Here is an 18639-nt window from a genome sequence, read left to right as displayed (position 1 = left end):
AAATAGCAAAATTATTAAAGTGAGGGGGGCATGGAGCAAAGACAAAGTAAAGGGCTAAAATTGTAAAATTATTAAAGTGAGGGGGCATGGAGCAAAGCCGGTGGGATTTCCCACCGACTTTGTCCTTTAAGTCTTTAGGGTAATATGAAATATTTAATAAATTTATACTTACTTGTTCGCTAACTCTGTTATAAAACAAGCCTAATAGCAAAATAATATAGGAGAGATGAAGGGATAAAGGGATTGCTATTTCATTAATAGGTATGATTTATAATGAGATACAATAGTTGTATATATAGGTGTACAAAACTTGGAGAGAAATCTAATCTATTTTTTATGTTGATAACCACATTAATAATAGATATATTCATAACACTCACCCTTGGTTATTAACATAATACGCTTGATGCTACCTTGTTAAAAACCTTGCTAGGAAAACCCGGTGGGACAAAACCTTACTAATGGAAAAAGAGTGCAGCGTGTAATGCGCATTAGTCCCCCAGATACTTCTAGATCAGGTATGTTGCCTTATTAAAAACCTTACTAAGAAAACCTAATGGGACAAAACTTAGTCAAGGGAAAAAGAGTGCAACTTAAATAAGTCCCTCCCCCCTCATTTTAACATGTATCCTTTAAGTGACGTGTGTCCATCTTCCTTGAAAGTTAATCAAAGCTTTTATAGTCAATGATTTGTCGATTGATCCCTTAATGTGCAAAACTTTTTTTTTGTTGAGCAATGTTGTATAATATTCTAACAAGACTTTAGGTGCCTCCTTTCAAAAATTATCATATGTCCACGACTGTGTTTAGTTACATTCCTGCATCTACAAGACTAACCAAACTTGTTTTGATGTGTTAGTAAAATATAATCAAAATATCGTTTATACCTGAAATATTTCGTTGAACTCATTCCAATGTCTCTTCACTTGACAAAGGTTATATCATGATAATAAGCTCAAATGAAAGATATTATAATCATACATAGCTAGCAAAACATTTTAGTGCACACATGCATTTAACGATGAAACTTTTAGAATGAGAATCTCTACTTTGGTAGAAGATGATAATAGGCATTTCTTATAACAAATGTCTTAATAACCTTTAACATACTATAAGGTTCAACTATGTACATGCTAAAATATCCCAACATCATCTTCTAGATGTACGTGAGGGATTGATATAATATAATTACATATATACTCGAACTGCAATTCGAGTAATAATTAGATCGTGCCAAGGTCATTAAAAAATTCTCCCTCTAAAAGCTCGACAGTTTCTCTCGATGATGCCTGAAGGGGTATGGTCCCAGATCTCGCACCAACATGGCTGCGAGTGACCATTACTCTTATCAAAAACCCTCACCAACAAGAACTTATCTGTGTCCGTGCAGGCACGCACGAACACAGCGGTCGAATCCAATCTGTCAAGTGATAAGAAGAAGACTTACCTTGTATATGAAAATGGGTGTTGTGATGTGATTGTCGTGGTACACGCAAATTTAATCCCAATAACAACTATAGATAGTGGTAAATGGGTATCGAACTCAGGGAGTATGTGGAAAGTGTGTTGATTTTATAGCTTTGCAATTAAACTACAATTAACCTAATTTGCAGAAAATAAAGATCAATGAATTGGATTGTTGTTTTAGAAAACTAAATTAAAAACTAATTGCAAATCAAATGTTGGTTGTAAAACAGATTAGGAGAGAACAATGACCATCTTAGGATTCAGTTTCTTTAAACAATTGTGTGAAATTCCAACTAGAAAGAGTTACATAGACATAACTCGTGCATAAATAATCGAAGTGATAAAAGGGAACAAAGTACTCGGATTATATAAACGCGAGGTTGTTTCCCGATGATCAAATAATCAATAACCAACCCTAACCCTTCCCGTGATATTTCGATTGCCAACGGCACCAAGAACGTACGATTGAGATTATAAATTGAACTATCAATTAAAAAGCTTTAAACAATTATGCATACACCATGATATTCAAGCAACGCAAGTTATCATTCTAGAAATTCAGAAATAAACACACAAAAGTTCAAGAGAAACCTTCACCTAAGATGATCACCGAAAGTTTTAGCCACACATAGCTTGGTGAATCATCATAGCAACAAATTCAATGTTCATACAAATTGAAATCACAAACCGAATGTTAGCAATTGTTTAAAACCAAGCAAAGATAGCCAAAATCACCCCCAATGTGTTCTCTCACTGACCAATCATGAGATTAGGTGAAAAGACACCATAAAACTGCATAAATGATGGCAGTTACGGTTTTGGCGTCACTTCCACCGTAACTTACGGCTCTACCGTAAGTTACGGTGCACATAAAAGTGTTACGGTAGCTTAAGTCTGATTTACGGTGAGATTTAGGTGGAATTCAGGTCCACCGTAATTTACGGTGGAACCGTAAATTACGGTATCAGCCTGGATTTTTCACTTTGTTTCATCTTTCGTTTCTCGCACAACCCGTTCAACTCCAAACCGTCCAAAGCTGCGTTTTATCCACTTTAAGCTCCCAAACCGCGCCTGAAACATAAGCAACCGTAGTTATCTAATTCCAAATAATTACACAATTAAGTGAAGGATTAATTCGTCTTTTAACATGATTAAGGGTTGTCCTATGGACCACCCGTCACATCCCCACACTTAACCGTTGCTTGTCCCAAGCAACTCATCAAATCAATTTCAATACAAGTGATCAATTTAAACCAAGCAAAAACGTGCAATCCTTTTACTAACCCCTTTTTAACACCCTAAGCAATACACCCCTCTCTAAATCTTTCCTCTCGGCTACAAGTCAAAACTAGCAAAGATACGCTAGACACACATAAGGCAAACGGGTGGTTGCACCATTATAGGCTTGTACCTGAATCGATCCTTCTCCTACAAGTGCTAAACATGAATGCAAATCAAAAGGACTTTCGAGGTTATAACGTGGCTAGGTGTAAAGGTGGGAAATGGAATATATATGAAGTAGCGAAAATTTAACCCGGTCTTTTTATTACACGAATAAGCAAACTAACAACTACCAAACTAAACTACTAAGTACAAGACAACTAAACATCCTTTCTTTTCATTTTTCATTTCTTTTTTCTTTTTTTTCTTTTCTTTTCTGATTTTTCTGAATTTTTTTTTATATATATATTTTTTTCAAAGCAAACAACCATGCAATAAAGCATCAACATATCTACATCATATTACTACAACTACTACTACTAACACTAAAAGACCGGGTCAAATTTGGGTAAATTTTTAGGTAAGTAGCTAGGGGTAACAAACAATAGGCTTTTAGGCACAAAATTGGCAACTAAATGTCCAAACCCCTGCCCCTCTCGCAACCATGCTCATATATATAACTTATGAGGTCCAACCCCCCAAATCCCACACTCACACACACTCAAGACGAGGCTACCTAAACACCCTTATCCTTTTCGCATTCATGTCTAACTAAGGACTCAAATCGCATTCAAGCACAAGTTCTAACGCACCCCCACCCGTAGCCACTCTCATCAAAGACAATCATTATTTATGTATAAGTGTGGTTACAACTCGCACCAAGAATGAAAGGGTATCAAGGGTTGTCGGTGCATCAATTTAGGGTTAATCTAGGGTGTTCAAATTCTCACAATGTTTTGCTTGATTTAAAAATTTTTCAAAAACTTCAAAATTTCCCCCCATCCCCACACTTGGGATACATTGACCCCAATGTATGATTTTAGGAGGCTTGATCACTAACATTCATTCAACCTCAACAAAAAGCTCTTTCACTCAAACCCTAAATTTCTTTTTGGATTTTTCATTTTATAATTTTTTTTAAACACATGACACCACCAACAAGCACCATCCCAAACTCAACATAACAATCATACACCACCCAACTGCCCAACCATAAACAAAACAAAACAAGCTAACACATATGCACAAAATATACAAAGGGAAAACACAACCTGACTAATAATAGCGCGGTCCCGGCGGTCCAAAGATGGAAGACATCATGTCGTTCCATTCTCCAAACGCAAATGAGCCGCTACTACTCCCTCCTTGTTGTTGTTGGGCTCCCTCTTGCTGCCTCGGATCAATCCATTGTGAGTGGTGAAGCTGTGGAGTCGGATATGACACACTCCCATCATAAGGTGGAAGCAAGGCATAGTCCACATGTTGTGGATCCACAACCACTGGCCTCCCGGCATGCCAATCTGCATGCATCCTTCTCTCTTGATCATCGTGATACCGATTATTCATTTCCACCTCTTGGGAATACGCAAAGGTGCGATTCCACGCCTCAGTACGATCAAAGCTTTGTTTCAAGGACCGCTCTATGCTTGCACTCATCATGGTATTTTGATCATATAACGTCCGCTCCGGACCCGACCAAGTTTCAAAAACAGAAGCCGGAGGACGTTGATTTGCTATCACCTCTTGCATGGTACCTTCATAAGCCCACCCGGGCACATAAGATCGCTCCGTATAGTCATAAAACATACCACCATAACCCCCTTGACCTACATTTTCCCCACCATGCGGCTCGTCCGCGTAGTCCTCGTCACCACTTGGAACTACTTCTTCATCACTTTCCGGCTCGTCCGGCTCACCCGGCAAAAGATCTCGTGCACCCAACTTTAGTGCTCTCCACCTTTGCCCTTCCGACTTAAGCTTATGATACCGCTCCGATTGTGTATACGTCCAACCAATTCCCAACTTGTCTAACGTAAACGGTTGATGCCTTTTCGTTGCCCCTCGATCTTCGGACGTAAGAGCCTTTTGTTGCTTCATTAACCCCGTTATGATTCGACAATATGGTATAATGTCCCTTCCATACTTATTCCGGAAAATCCATAAGTGGTTCTTGATCAGATAGCGTATCGGAAAACGCGGAGACCCATGCATTAGCGAATAGAGGACAGGTACCTCCGGGAACCTCACCTGCTCCTTGTCCCCCCTTCGTGGAATAACATTGAGAACACAAATTGCTAGCGACAATTTAGCTTCTATTTTTAAGTTCTTCCGGTATAGAATACCACTGTATTTACCGGGTAAAAACAGTGCTGCTAACATATCATTCCATCGAACATGTTTCTCCGGTTTAACCAGAAGGTCATCAAGAGTCGGTATCATGTAATCACGGGCTGGAAGACTGTCATATTTCCCAAGCTTCTTCAACGTGTCAAACGACATCTCCACCGGAATTCCATTCACAATACCCGTTAGCTTCATTTGTGATGGCCTTTCGTATGTGTTGCATTTGAGAGTAGCCATCCATTCTTGTATTTCGGACATGAACAAGTTGCTCTTATCTTTGTCAAAACAACTAAGTGCAGACTCCCAACCTAGAGCCCGGAACTTGTCAAACACCCCGAACTGACCAAACTCAACTTCTCGAACGTCCCTCTCACATATAAAAGCCGCTGCTTTATTCTTCAACTTATTCATACGGTCATGATAGAGTGTTGGTTGCCACTCCTCTGGTTGCTCATCCAATGGTCCCGAATCCCATATCGGCTTTTCAGTCGGGTCCAACTCCATCTCTTCCTCACTTTCACTTTCATCCACTCGGCCCAAATATTGTCTCTTTCTTGGTTGTTGTTCCGGCTGTTTACCCTTTCCCTTCGAAGATGAAGATGAACTAGCTCCGGTCTTTTCTTTTGTTCGTGCCATTTCCTACACACATTAGAGCAAACAACACAACCAAGCGAAACAAACTTAAACTCTTTTCTCCAAAATATCCCCACACTTGCTTGTTACTATGATTGTAGATGTTAGTGAACTACAATTTTATAAATTTTTCAAAAATTTGGGCATGGTGTCTCTACAATGTAGAGATTCCCAAAAGTTCACTACTTTACTAACAAATCCCACATCTACAACCATAACCATGTTCAAATAACCAATTTCATGACCATATCTAAGAACAAGCAAGTGGGTATGGCCAAGTAACCTAAATGACCTTACTTTTCACAATGTAACATCAAAATATAACAAATAAGCTTTCATACCTTAGTTTGAAGATGCAAGAATGCTTGTGAAACAAAAACTCCCAAAACCCCCAAAATTTTTTCGAACTAGGGTTTGAAGTTCGAACCCTAAAGCTTCGTTTTCTCATGAATCTCTTGTCAAAATCAGAAACTACGTGAAAAAATAGTCAAGATACACTCCGATTTTACTTAGTTTGGACAAGAATTGAGAAAGTTATTAAGGATTGAAGGTGGAAGAAGGTATGAGGTCTTGTAGGTCTTTGTGAAAGAAATGGATGTTGATAGAGAGAATGAAATTGTGTGGTTGGGGATGACTTCACGTGACCAGATGTTATTATTATTTATTTATTTTTATTTTTTTATACATGCAAGAACCGGAACGAAGCATTGACTTTCTAGGTCCACCGTAAATTACGGTAGGACCGTAAATTACGGTAGGACCGTAAATTACGGTGGATACTGGAAACATATTTCTACCGTAAATCAGGAGCTTATTACCGTAAGGCCCAACATTTTTTCACATCCACCGTAAATTACGGTGAAACCGTAAAGTACGGTGGTCGCTGGGCATGTCTGAATTGCTGAAAAGGTGACTTTAAGTGACATTTTTTTATATTTTTCAAGTTTTTTTTTTATGTTTTTAAATATTTCAAAAAGCATGTAAAAATCACCCTACCCCCTCGAAAGTCCCGTGCTGTCCTCAACACAATGTTAGAGTAATTCGTGACCCGAATATCCCCACACCTGTTTCAAACACAGATTTCAAGGAAATACAGTAATTGTGCAAATTATACAAAACAAACAAAATGAAATGCTAACTATTTACACTACCAAACCTAGGCCTCTCATGGTTGCTCATCGTCGACCGGGCGTAAGATGTAGCCCGCTTTATCAAGCTCCAAGTTGTTGATGTCGTTCCCTTCCAAGTATGGCTTCAACCGGTGACCGTTCACCGTTTGTTGTTTTAATGTTTGCTCGTCTTGGATGTCTACGTCACCAAATCTCCCAATTGTCCGAACAACATACGGGCCCATCCATTTGCTTTTGAGCTTGCCCGCGAACATCTTGAGTCTTGAGTTATACAACCAAACTTTTTGACCCACTTCGAACGTTTTCTTTCTCAATTTCGCATCGTGTACTTTCTTGAGCTTGTCTTTATAAGCCGATGCACATTCATATGCCTCATCTCGAATCTCTTCTATCTCGCTTAATTGTAGCTTTCTTAACTTTCCCGCCTCGTCATAATCCGCGTTGACCGTCTTAATTGTCCAATGTGCCCGATGCGCTAACTCCATTGGCAAGTGACAACCCTTTCCATACACCATCCGGTAAGGCGTTGTGCCAATTGGAGTCTTGTAGGCCGTTCGGTATGCCCACAATGCATCATCCAATTTACTCGACCAATCCTTTCTATCCGTTCTTACCGTCTTCATGAGAATTTCTTTGATTTGACGGTTGGACACTTCGACTTGTCCACTTGTTTGTGGATGGTAAGGTGTGGCAATTCGGTGATTCGCGCTATACCTCTTCAATAATTTCCCAAAGTTGAAGTTCTTGAAATGCGAACAACATCACTTATAATAACCCGCGGGATGCCAAAACGAGAAAAGATGTTGGATTGAACAAATTTACAAACAACCGAATGGTCGTTTGTGCGTGTTGCAATAGCTTCAATCCACTTCGAGACGTAATCCACCGCTACCAAAATGTATAGAAAGCCATTCGAATTCGGGAAAGGACCCATAAAGTCTATACCCCATACATCAAATATCTCTACAACCAAGATTGGTTGTAAAGGCATCTCATCCCTCTTCGATATGCTCCCCATCTTTTGACAATTTATGCAATTTCTAGCGAACTCACAAGCATCCTTGAAAATTGTGGGCCAATAAAACCCACATGAGAGAACCCGGTAGCCTGTTTTGTGCCTACTAAAATGACCCCCACATGCGGACGAATGGGCATAGGTCAAAATTTCCAACACTTCTGTCTCGGGCACACACCTTCGTATAACTTGATCCGGTCCAATCTTGAAGAGATCCGGTTCATCCCAAATATATTGCTTCACTTGAACCATAAATTGTTGTCGACGCTTCTTGGTCCAATGACTTGGGATGGCACCCGTGGCTAAGTAATTAACATAGTGAGCATACCACGGTGCAACAAAGGTGGAAACGGCTAAGAGTTGTTCGTCGGGAAAACTTTCATTGATTTCACTAATATCATCGATGTCACGACCCCCGACCCCATCCTGGCCGGAATCGGGCGCCGCGAGCAGTCCAGTGGTACCGGTGATTATTTTTGAAAAACATTGCAACGAAAATTTTATCAGGACCGTGAGTTAGGAAAAATATCAGAGTTTAAAAACACCGGATTTTTATTTATTAAATAGGTAAAATGAATTCATGTTTTATAAAGGTAGCTTTTAATAAAATGATATTTCTAAATAAAATAAGCTACTTCTTGAAGTCTTTTAGTGCCGGATCCAATCCTTACTCCAATCTACTGTAATTACCTGAAACGCGTTTTAAAAAGGTTTTGTCAGCGGGAAATACTGAGTAAGTTCATTCAGCTTTTATACAAAAACAGATTTGTTATAATTCACAGTATTAAGAGCGATTACAATGTCTCTAATATCAAACCAACTACCCACGGCACTTTACCACTCGACCCACTGGCCCACCTGTCCAGTGGTGTCTGTGATTATGGTCATATCACCCATTGGCTGCCCCAATGTTGAAGATTATCAAGTAATGTATACAAAACCCCACATACCGGCTGTAACTTGGTGATTACAAAGACTTAATCCCTGTAATTATAACTTTGAAAATAACTTGGAGTTTTGTAAAACAGTTGATAAAAAGAGAATGACTCACATTGCAGATTTTACGAGCAGAGTATAAGCTTACTGATTAGCCTTCTAACCTAATTTAAATACAATGCACACACAAACGGGGTTAGTAACTAATTCAGCGGTTACGTCAATTCACGAGATTAAACCCTCACAACGATTTATAAGTGCAATACTTAACAATTCACGGATTCACAACGAATAACAGAGCATAGTCCGAATTCGAACAGCACTCAAATATTCAAGTCGAAATCACGATGAATAACAAAGTATAAGCTCAATTCGAGCAGCACTCAAACAATCGTTGGATAGTTATAATCGATCGGACGTTGAATCGTAATAGCGATCGAGTTATTACCCTGATTGCGGCAGCAATTAGTGATCCGTGTGTGTTAATTGTGGTAAACAAAACATAACTCAGTGTCTGAAACGAATTTCTTCGTCGTTCAATCGCCAGAATTCAAGTCCCACAGCCTACTATTTATAGCTGGAAAATCAACCCCCTCGCGTGTCGCGAGGGGTTGCCTGGGCGGCGTCGCGTGGCGCGACGGGTTACTTTTCACCATAGGGTTGCTACGTTTATGGGTAGGCTAGCTGAGTCGACAGTTTTGTTAATTTCAATTTTGACAACAGTTTATAGAGATAATTGTTAACTAGGGTTTATCCCCCTTGAGTTTGAGGGGCCCTGATCCTGATTCTGATTGTTCTGAAAATTTTAAGAGTTGTGCAGAATTACTTGGGTGTGTCAACTAGGGTTTCCTATTGGGTAAATAAAATAATGGATATGACTTTTGATGAGAGTTGTTTACAAAATAGAATAATAAATAATAGTTTTGGGTAAATCACAAAAAGAGAATAAAACAAAGAGAATGGACCCACTGTGTAACTTTAGGGTTCAACTAGAAATATTCCTGGTATAAATTTTAGGTATAACTTTTGGACTATAAAAATATATATTGCACTCGTGTTAGGTATAGTACCCCTAATTCAACCTTGTCCCGAAGTCCCGAGATAGAATCCCAACAACTTAGTCGGGCAGAGCCCTGACATATATTATGAGACTCAGATCAATCAGAAAGGGTAGCGGTGATCGGGAGTTAAAACACTTAAAACGAAGCAATGCTTTGGAGTATTATATATATATATAACACTTAAGAAAATATATACATATGTAAAAGCAACAGAAAGAAGGCGATAGAATAAGAAAAGGAATCTAGCAAATGGAATTTGTGAAATGGTTATCTATATTTATATACTTTCAATTTCTTGCATGAAAAGCTTTTTGATTCAAAGTGTTACACGTACATACTTACGTGTCTTGATTTTTATGTAGGTTAAATTTATTCTATTTTTATATTTAGAAATTACACCTACGTGTATTTTGGATTGTAAATTAAGATTCTTTTATTTTATTTAGGTTTTTGTTTATTATTATTATTATATTTTATTAATTTATATTTAATTAATTCAACTGCTTTATTTATTTAGCGCGTATAACTTCCAAAAGATAACATTCTAGAAAATAATAAATATGTCATTAGAATGAGAATATTTTTTGTCTACATTTGGGTCTAAGTTTTATTAAAAATAGAGTAGGTTCAAAATACCATGTATTTTATAATTTAATTATTATATGGTTCCTAGACCCGTCTAGAAAACTTCATATTTCTAACATTTGACTTACCCGAAATCTACCCGTCTAATAATATAAGTTTATATACTTTTATTTTATTTAGAAAGGTCACCCGTATACAGGCCAATTAGTTATAATATTATATATAGAAAATAGTGTTTAAAACTATTTGGGTTGAATATTTTCATATTAAAAATAAACTAGTTACTAGTGGTTAATAAATTTTACCAAACTTATTATTCTTATATAAAAATAGGAATGTTACAATCGATCCCTTCCACCGGAATCCGAGACAAGTGATCCGCTACTACATTCTCACTTCCCTTTTTGTCTCGGATTTCTAGATCAAACTCTTGTAGCAATAATACCCAACGAATCAAACGAGGCTTCGCGTCCTTTTTCTCCATCAAATATCGGACCGCACTATGATCCGAATAAACCACCACCTTGCTCCCCCAAATGTACGAGCGAAACTTATCCAAAGCATACACCACCGCTAGTAATTCTTTCTCGATTGTGGTGTAATTAAGTTGCGCTTCAGATAAAGTTTTGCTTGCGTAGTAAATCACCACCGGCTTTCTATCAACCCGTTGACCCAAAACTGCACCAATAGTGGTGTCGCTTGCATCACACATTATCTCGAACGGCTTCGACCAATCCGGTGGTTGCAAGATAGGAGCTTTGACCAAATGTTCCTTCAAAACAGTGAACGCTTGCATACACTCGTTAGTAAAATCAAATGGGACATCTTTTAATAACAAGTTGCATAAGGGTTTGGTGATAACACTAAAACCCTTAATGAAACGTCTATAAAAACCCGCGTGTCCCAAGAATGATCTTACACCCTTAACATTTTTCGGAGGTGGAAAAGATGATATTACCCGTATTTTTGCCTTATCCACCTCCATCCCCCTTTCAGAAATTACATGACCCAACACAATGCCCTCTTGCACCATGAAATGACTTTTCTCCCAACTTAACACTAAGTTTTTCTCAACGCATCTTTTTAACACTTTTTGTAATTCGTTGAGACAAGCATCAAAACTGGTGCCAAAAATGGAGAAGTCATCCGTAAATACTTCGAGCGACTCTCCAACCATGTCCGAGAATATACTCATCATACATCATTGGAAAGTTGCCGGAGCATTGCACAAGCCAAATGGCATCCGCCGAAAGGCAAAGGTGCCATATGGACAAGTGAAGGTGGTCTTGTGTTGGTCATCCGGGTGTATTGCGATTTAATTGTAACCCGAATACCCATCCAAAAAACAGTAGTATTTTTTACCCGATAATGTTTCAATAATTTGATCAATGAATGGTAGCAGGAAATGATCCTTAGAAGTGGCGGCATTCAATTTCCGGTAGTCAATACATACACGCCACCCGGTAACCGGTCGGGTGGCAATTTGTTCACCACTTTCATCTTTGACTACTTGAATGCCGGCCTTCTTAGGCACAACTTGGGTGGGACTCACCCAAGCACTATCCGAAATCGGATAAATAATTCTCGCATCCAACCAATTAAATTACCTCTTTTTTAACTACCTCCCGTAGGTTCGGATTCAATCGCCTTTGAGCTTCTCGTGTCGGTTTGGCATCTTCGGTGGTAATGATCTTATGCATGACAATGGATGGACTAATTCCTTTGAGATCGGCAATCGTCCATCCGATAGCTCCCTTGTTCTCTTTCAAAACTTCCAACAACGCTTGCTCTTGTGCCAACTCCAAATTAGAGGCAATAATGACCGGTAAATTGTCATTATCCCCTAAAAATGCATACTTCAAGTGGCTCGGCAAGTCTTTAAGTTCCAACTTTGGCGGTTCCTCTAACGACGGTTTAGTACCCGAATCTATCTCCGTCGGTAAACCTTTAAATTGATGAGTCCATGGTGGTCTACCTTCTTTCAAAGCCATTGCATCTTGCTTTTACTCTTCAACCCGAAGTGCATAAGCATGTACCTGTTCAGAAAAATCACACAGGCAAACATCCAAACCATCCTCCTCATACTCATGCGGGTTGTATCCGTCAACTATATCTGCCATGAAACACTCATCAACACCATTAGCATTAGAATTGTTAGTAAAAACATTCAAACGCATTTTTCGATTCCCAAAAGTCATGTCGACCGTACCAAATCTACAATCGATCACGGCATGTGCGGTGCTCAAAAATGGCCGGCTCAAAATTACGTTTTGTTGTTGTTTTGGGTCCGCAGACGAGTAGTCCAAGACTAGAAAGTCAACCGGGTAATAAAACTCATCAATTTTTACAATTACATTTTGAACCATACCCCTAGGTAGCTTATGAGACAAATCGGCCAAAACAACTGTTGTCTCCACCCTTGCTAACGGACCAAAGTCATATTGGTCATATAAGCCCCCCGGTAAAATGCTCACCCCGGCTCCAAGATCTAGCAACGCCTTAGCCATTTGAAAATTACCAACTTGTATGTTAATCAATGGCGTGCCCGGATCTTGGAGCTTAGGAGGAAGCTCCCCATTTAAAACTGCACTTACTTGCCCGGTTAAATCGACCCGCTTAGGCACTTTCTTCTTGTTTTGCCTTTTTTGTGTACATAACTCTTTTAAAAATTTGGCATAGGCGGGTACTTGTTTTATTGCATCAAGAAGTGGGAGGTTAATTTTAACTTGTTTGAACATGTCCCACATTTCTTCTTTTTGGGGACCTCTCGATGCAATAAAATTTTTCTTTCCCGGGTCAAGTAAAGCCGACGGAAAAGGGACTTGACTCGGTTCACCCTCAACTTTTTCACTCTTTTCATTTTCACCCAAACCCGGTTTGTTAACATTTAATTCTTTTGGTTTTACCGGTGAAACATCATCATCACTTTCCATACCCGTAATATCCTCAACTACCCCCTCAACCAATTCGGGTGACAAATTGGCTTTAAACTCTTTTCCACTTCTTAAAACACTAACATGATGAACATTAACATTACCTCGTGACGTACCATGCGAAGGATTTACCTTAGTGTCGCTAGGAAGTTGACCCTTGTTTTTCTTCAATTCAGCCACGTCGGTTGCTAATTGACCCATTTGGGTTGTTAGTGATTGGATGCTTTTGTCACGAACCTCATCCTTTTGCATTCGAACTTCATCGAGTTGGTTCCGTTTTTGCATCTCCATTTGCATGCTTTTTAGCATCTCCATCATCTCGTTTCCACCCGAAGACCCCCCTTGTTCTTGACCCGTTTGATATTGCTTTTGATAGCCTTGGTTATTCCCGCCTCGATATCCACCTTGGTTATTGTAAGGTTGGCGTGAACCAAAGTTACCTTGGCTACCTTGAAAGTTCGGGTTATCTTGATTTGAAGGGTTCCCATACCGAAAATTTGGGTGGTTCCTCAACCCAGGGTGGTATGTATTAGAGTTCATGTTGTTGTAGTTTCTACCACCCCCTCCTTGACCTTGAACCGCATGGACTTCTTCATATTGCCCTTCCACCATCCCTTGGCAATTTTCAGCCGCATGACCTATTTCATTACACAAAGCACAAACATCATAAATTTGGTTAGTAGTTTGAACATTACCATCATCTATGGCGTGCACTTGAGGTCGGGCAATGGCCGGTCGGGCTCTCCTTGATGCTTGAGCTTTTCTCTTTGATGTAGTTGCCATGCTCTCCAAAAACTCCCAATCATCGTTCTCATAATTTGTACCAAAAGTCCCACCGGTAATGGACATTAGATCACGAGCATCTTCGGCACTCAACCCCTCGTGGAAGGCATTCATCAACTCCCATAATTCAATTCCATGGTGAGGGCAATTCTTTATCATCATATTAAATCGTTCAAAAGCCTCGTGAAACATCTCACCATGTTGTTGTTGGAAGCTTCTCAACCCCTTTCTTGCATCGTTGGTCTTTTGGGCGGTGTAAAACTCATCCAAGAAAGTTTGTTGCATTTCCCCCCATGTATATATGGATGCCGAAGGCAAAGTGTAGAACCATTTTTTCGCCTTATCTTCCAAAGAAAATTGGAATAATACCAATTTAATATCGTCGGCTGAGAACCCTTGACTCCCAAGAGTGTTGCAAATTGAGTTATAAGCCTCCAAATGAAAGTAAGGCTCCTCCGTTGCTAACCCCTTATATTTTGGTAAACTTTGCAAAGAGTTGGTCCTCACTTCAAATGTTCTCCCTTGATCATTGTGAGGAATGACTACCGGTGAAGGGTTATGAGTGATTACCGGCCTAAAATGTGCTTCGATGCCCCTCACGTTTTCTCTAAGGTGCCTCCTTGGTACACCGAACCTACCCCTTGGAGGAATAGGACCCATTGGCCTTGGTACATGCCCTTGTTGTGCAGTTGGTTGTTGAAACTGTTGTTGCGGCATTAGTGGGCGTTGAGGTGGTCTTTGAAATTGTGGTTGTACATTTTGCGGCCGGACTTGTTGCAATGGTATAAGGCGTTGCATTGGTGGCCCTTGTGGTCTCGGCCTAATGTGTTGTGGTATGAGTTGTTGTTGTGGCATTCCACTGACACTTGCCATCCCTTGCGATTGACTTTGCACATAACCGAATTCTCCTTGATCACCATAACCCCCGTAAGCATACCCATCTTCATCATACCCCTCAAACTCCTCAAATCCTTCATCTTACCCATCTCCTTGAATTCCCGACGATTGCCCAAATGGAAGGGTTGAATATTGAAAACCCGCTTGGTTCGATGGTCTGAATGTTGAAGTAGCATGGACAATGGTCGAAATTGGTGCTATGGTATGGCTTAAATATGACGAACCCGCACCCGGGAAGAAATGGGATAATGGTGGTATAGTAGTGGAAGGGTTAAAGGTAATGGTTGGTTCTTCTTGGGTAGTAATGGGTTGTGTGGTGTTGGTTGGTGTAGTGTCATGAGGTGGAGTAGGAATTGTAGTGGAATTTGGTATGGTTGTGTTTGGTGATGGTTGTGTTGAAGTAGGTATAAATGATGAGGTCGTTTGACCCGTTGTAGGTGGAATTTGTGAATCAGCCATGATGTTTCTTGGTGTAATGGGTGAAGTGGGTGAACCAATAATTCTGTTTTCTCGCAATAAAACCCTGTTTTGCCGTAACGTTCTTTCGATTTCCGGATCAAATGACAATGGTGACGCTTTGTGAGAGCCTCTAGTATGCATGCACCTGTAGAACCTGCACACTAAACACACCAGTGAAAACCCGAAAATAACAAAACAAAACTAACAAACTGACACACGTTGCGCACTACTCCCCGGCAACGGCGCCAAAATTTGACGTGATTGTCGTGGTACACGCAAATTTAATCCCAATAACAACTATAGACAGTGGTAAATGGGTATCGAACTCAGGAAGTATGTGGAAAGTGTGTTGATTTTATAGCTTTGCAATTAAACTACAATTAACCTAATTTGCAGAAAATAAAGATCAATGAATTGGATTGTTGTTTTAGAAAACTAAATTAAAAACTAATTGCAAATCAAATGTTGGTTGTAAAACAGATTAGGAGAGAACAATGACCATCTTAGGATTCAGTTTCTTTAAACAATTGTGTGAAATTCCAACTAGAAAGAGTTACATAGACATAACTCGTGCATAAATAATCGAAGTGATAAAGGGGAACAAAGTACTCGGATTATATAAACGCGAGGTTGTTTCCCGATGATCAATTAATCAATAACCAACCCTAACCCTTCCCGTGATATCTCGATTGCCAACGGCACCAAGAACGTACGATTGAGATTATAAATTGAACTATCAATTAACAAGCTACAAACAATTATGCATACACCATGATATTCAAGCAACGCAGGTTATCATTCTAGAAATTCAGAAATAAACACACAAAAGTTCAAGAGAAACCTTCACCTAAGATGATCACCGAAAGTTTATCCACACATAGCTTGGTGAATCATCATAGCAACAAATTCAATGTTCATACAAATTGAAATCACAAACCAAATGTTAGCAATTGTTCAAAACCAAGCAAAGATAGCCAAAATCACCCCCAATGTGTTCTCTCACTGACCAATCATGAGATTAGGTGAAAAGACACCATAAAACTGCATAAATGATGGCAGTTGCGGTTTTGGCGTCACTTCCACCGTAACTTACGGCTCTACCGTAAGTTACGGTGCACATAAAAGTGTTACGGTAGCTTAAGTCTGGTTTACGGTGAGATTTAGGTGGAATTCAGGTCCACCGTAATTTACGGTGGAGGTATCAACCTGGATTTTTCACTTTGTTTCATCTTTCGTTTCTCGCACGACCCGTTCAACTCCAAACCGTCCAAAGCTGCGTTTTATCCACTTTTAGCTCCCCAACCGCGCCTGAAACATAAGCAACCGTAGTTATCTAATTCCAAATAATTACACAATTAAGTGAAGGATTAATTCGTCTTTTAACATGATTAAGGGTTGTCCTATGGACCACCCGTCATGTTGCACGTAGCGATGAGGCTTGACACCGCATCCTATGAACATTTTCGTCACGACAAGGGATCTGGACAACAGCAACAGTCACCACAAGTGGCGATGCGGCCTGGCACCGCATCTCGCATATGTCTTGGCCAGAGCAAGAACGCGGAAACAACAACAGTTACTGCGAGCAGCGATGCGGCACGACACCGCATCCTGCCCTCAAGGCAAGTGGGACTAACACCACAGAGCAAGTGGCACCAATGACAATCGTCTATCAGCCCAGGCGTAAGCAACAGACTGACACCACAGTAGGACGTGGCATCACCACCATAACCGACAAGCCTGACACACCTGCAAGAGGCTGTGCATTGTCAGTCTAGCCACTCAATTACCCTCCTTCACTCATCGGCTATAAATACCCATCCCAAACCAGGTTTGAGGTATCTCCTCTCAACTCTCTCACTACTACTACTATCACACACTTTGCTTCACAAGCACATTACTGATTCTCACGCCGGAGAGTGGTAACAAGGAGCACCCCCACCCCATCCTCCTTGTTACGAGTCACGGTTTGTTTTCCTCATGCAGGAGATAGACCAGCGGACGATCCAGCCACCAATACTCGGAAAGAAGGGATTAACCCTACTTGACGAGACCAGTGAATTAACCTCCCTTGGTTAACCACTGTTTCAACATTGGCGCCCACCGCTGCTCTTAGCACTTTTTTCGCATCCTTTTCTTTCTTGAGATCATGTCTGATCGTCAAAACAATACTACCGGGGAAAGCCTAAACCCCGCAAACCCAGGGCCTGCAGGGACTACTCCCCCAGCCCAACACGCTGGCCACATTGGCACATCAACACAAGGGGCATTCTCCCCATGTTCACACCGAATTTTTCACAGTATGCTTCTGTGATACCACCGGGCATGGACCCCCATGCCTGGTATTACCAACAACAAACTATCCTGGCCGCAGCCTATAATCGAGCTTGCATAGAAGCGCAAATTCCCGACGGCCCCACCCCTGCACCAAACACAATTGCGGCTCGTATCTTGCAATACGAGGGCAGGGCCCCCACACACCCAGCCTCCCGAAGTAGGCGCGAAGACCACATGTCCTCCTATTGTAGCATCCGCACGCTCGAGGAGGACGATTCCACATATGGGTCCCGCCGCAGGGCCCCAATACAAAGCCGCATAGGCCCTCATGACGAAAATAGGCGACAGTCCACAGCCCACCGCGGCTCCGGCATCCATAGCCGTCTGGGACCATAACCACACAACGAGGGGTATGATCGTACCGACCCAGACGACCGTACATATTGCGGGAAATCCCACTCAGCTAACAGCCGACCAGGAGGATACAATTACGTTCCTCCCACTGAACCCCGCACTACCTACCTCTGCGCTGCTAAGCGCAACCAAACCCAACCCTACAGGCCAAGATCCGCGACCGAAAACTCTAAGTTCGTACCGGAGATCGCCCACGCCGAAGTCACAACAACTAAACTCCCACTTACGATTGGGAAATACAGTTGTTCGTCCGATCTGGACGACCACATGAACATTTTTACCAGCGTTGGGTGCATGGGCAAGTGGGACGAGGCCACATGGTGCCATTTTCCCCCCAGACCCTCACTGGATTAGTGAGGGCATGGTTCGATTCTTTGCCAGTTGGATTGTTGGCTTCATTTGAACAACTTCAAGCGAAATTTCATGCACATTTCAGCCAGCAGCGATGTCACAAACGCGATTCAATGGACATTATGAACATCTAA

The sequence above is a fragment of the Helianthus annuus genome, chromosome 4 (assembly GCF_002127325.2).
Source record: "Helianthus annuus cultivar XRQ/B chromosome 4, HanXRQr2.0-SUNRISE, whole genome shotgun sequence".
Classification (NCBI taxonomy): Eukaryota; Viridiplantae; Streptophyta; class Magnoliopsida; order Asterales; family Asteraceae; genus Helianthus; species Helianthus annuus.
The sequence above is the reverse complement of the archived record's forward strand: the minus strand, read 5'-3'. Positions refer to the sequence as shown.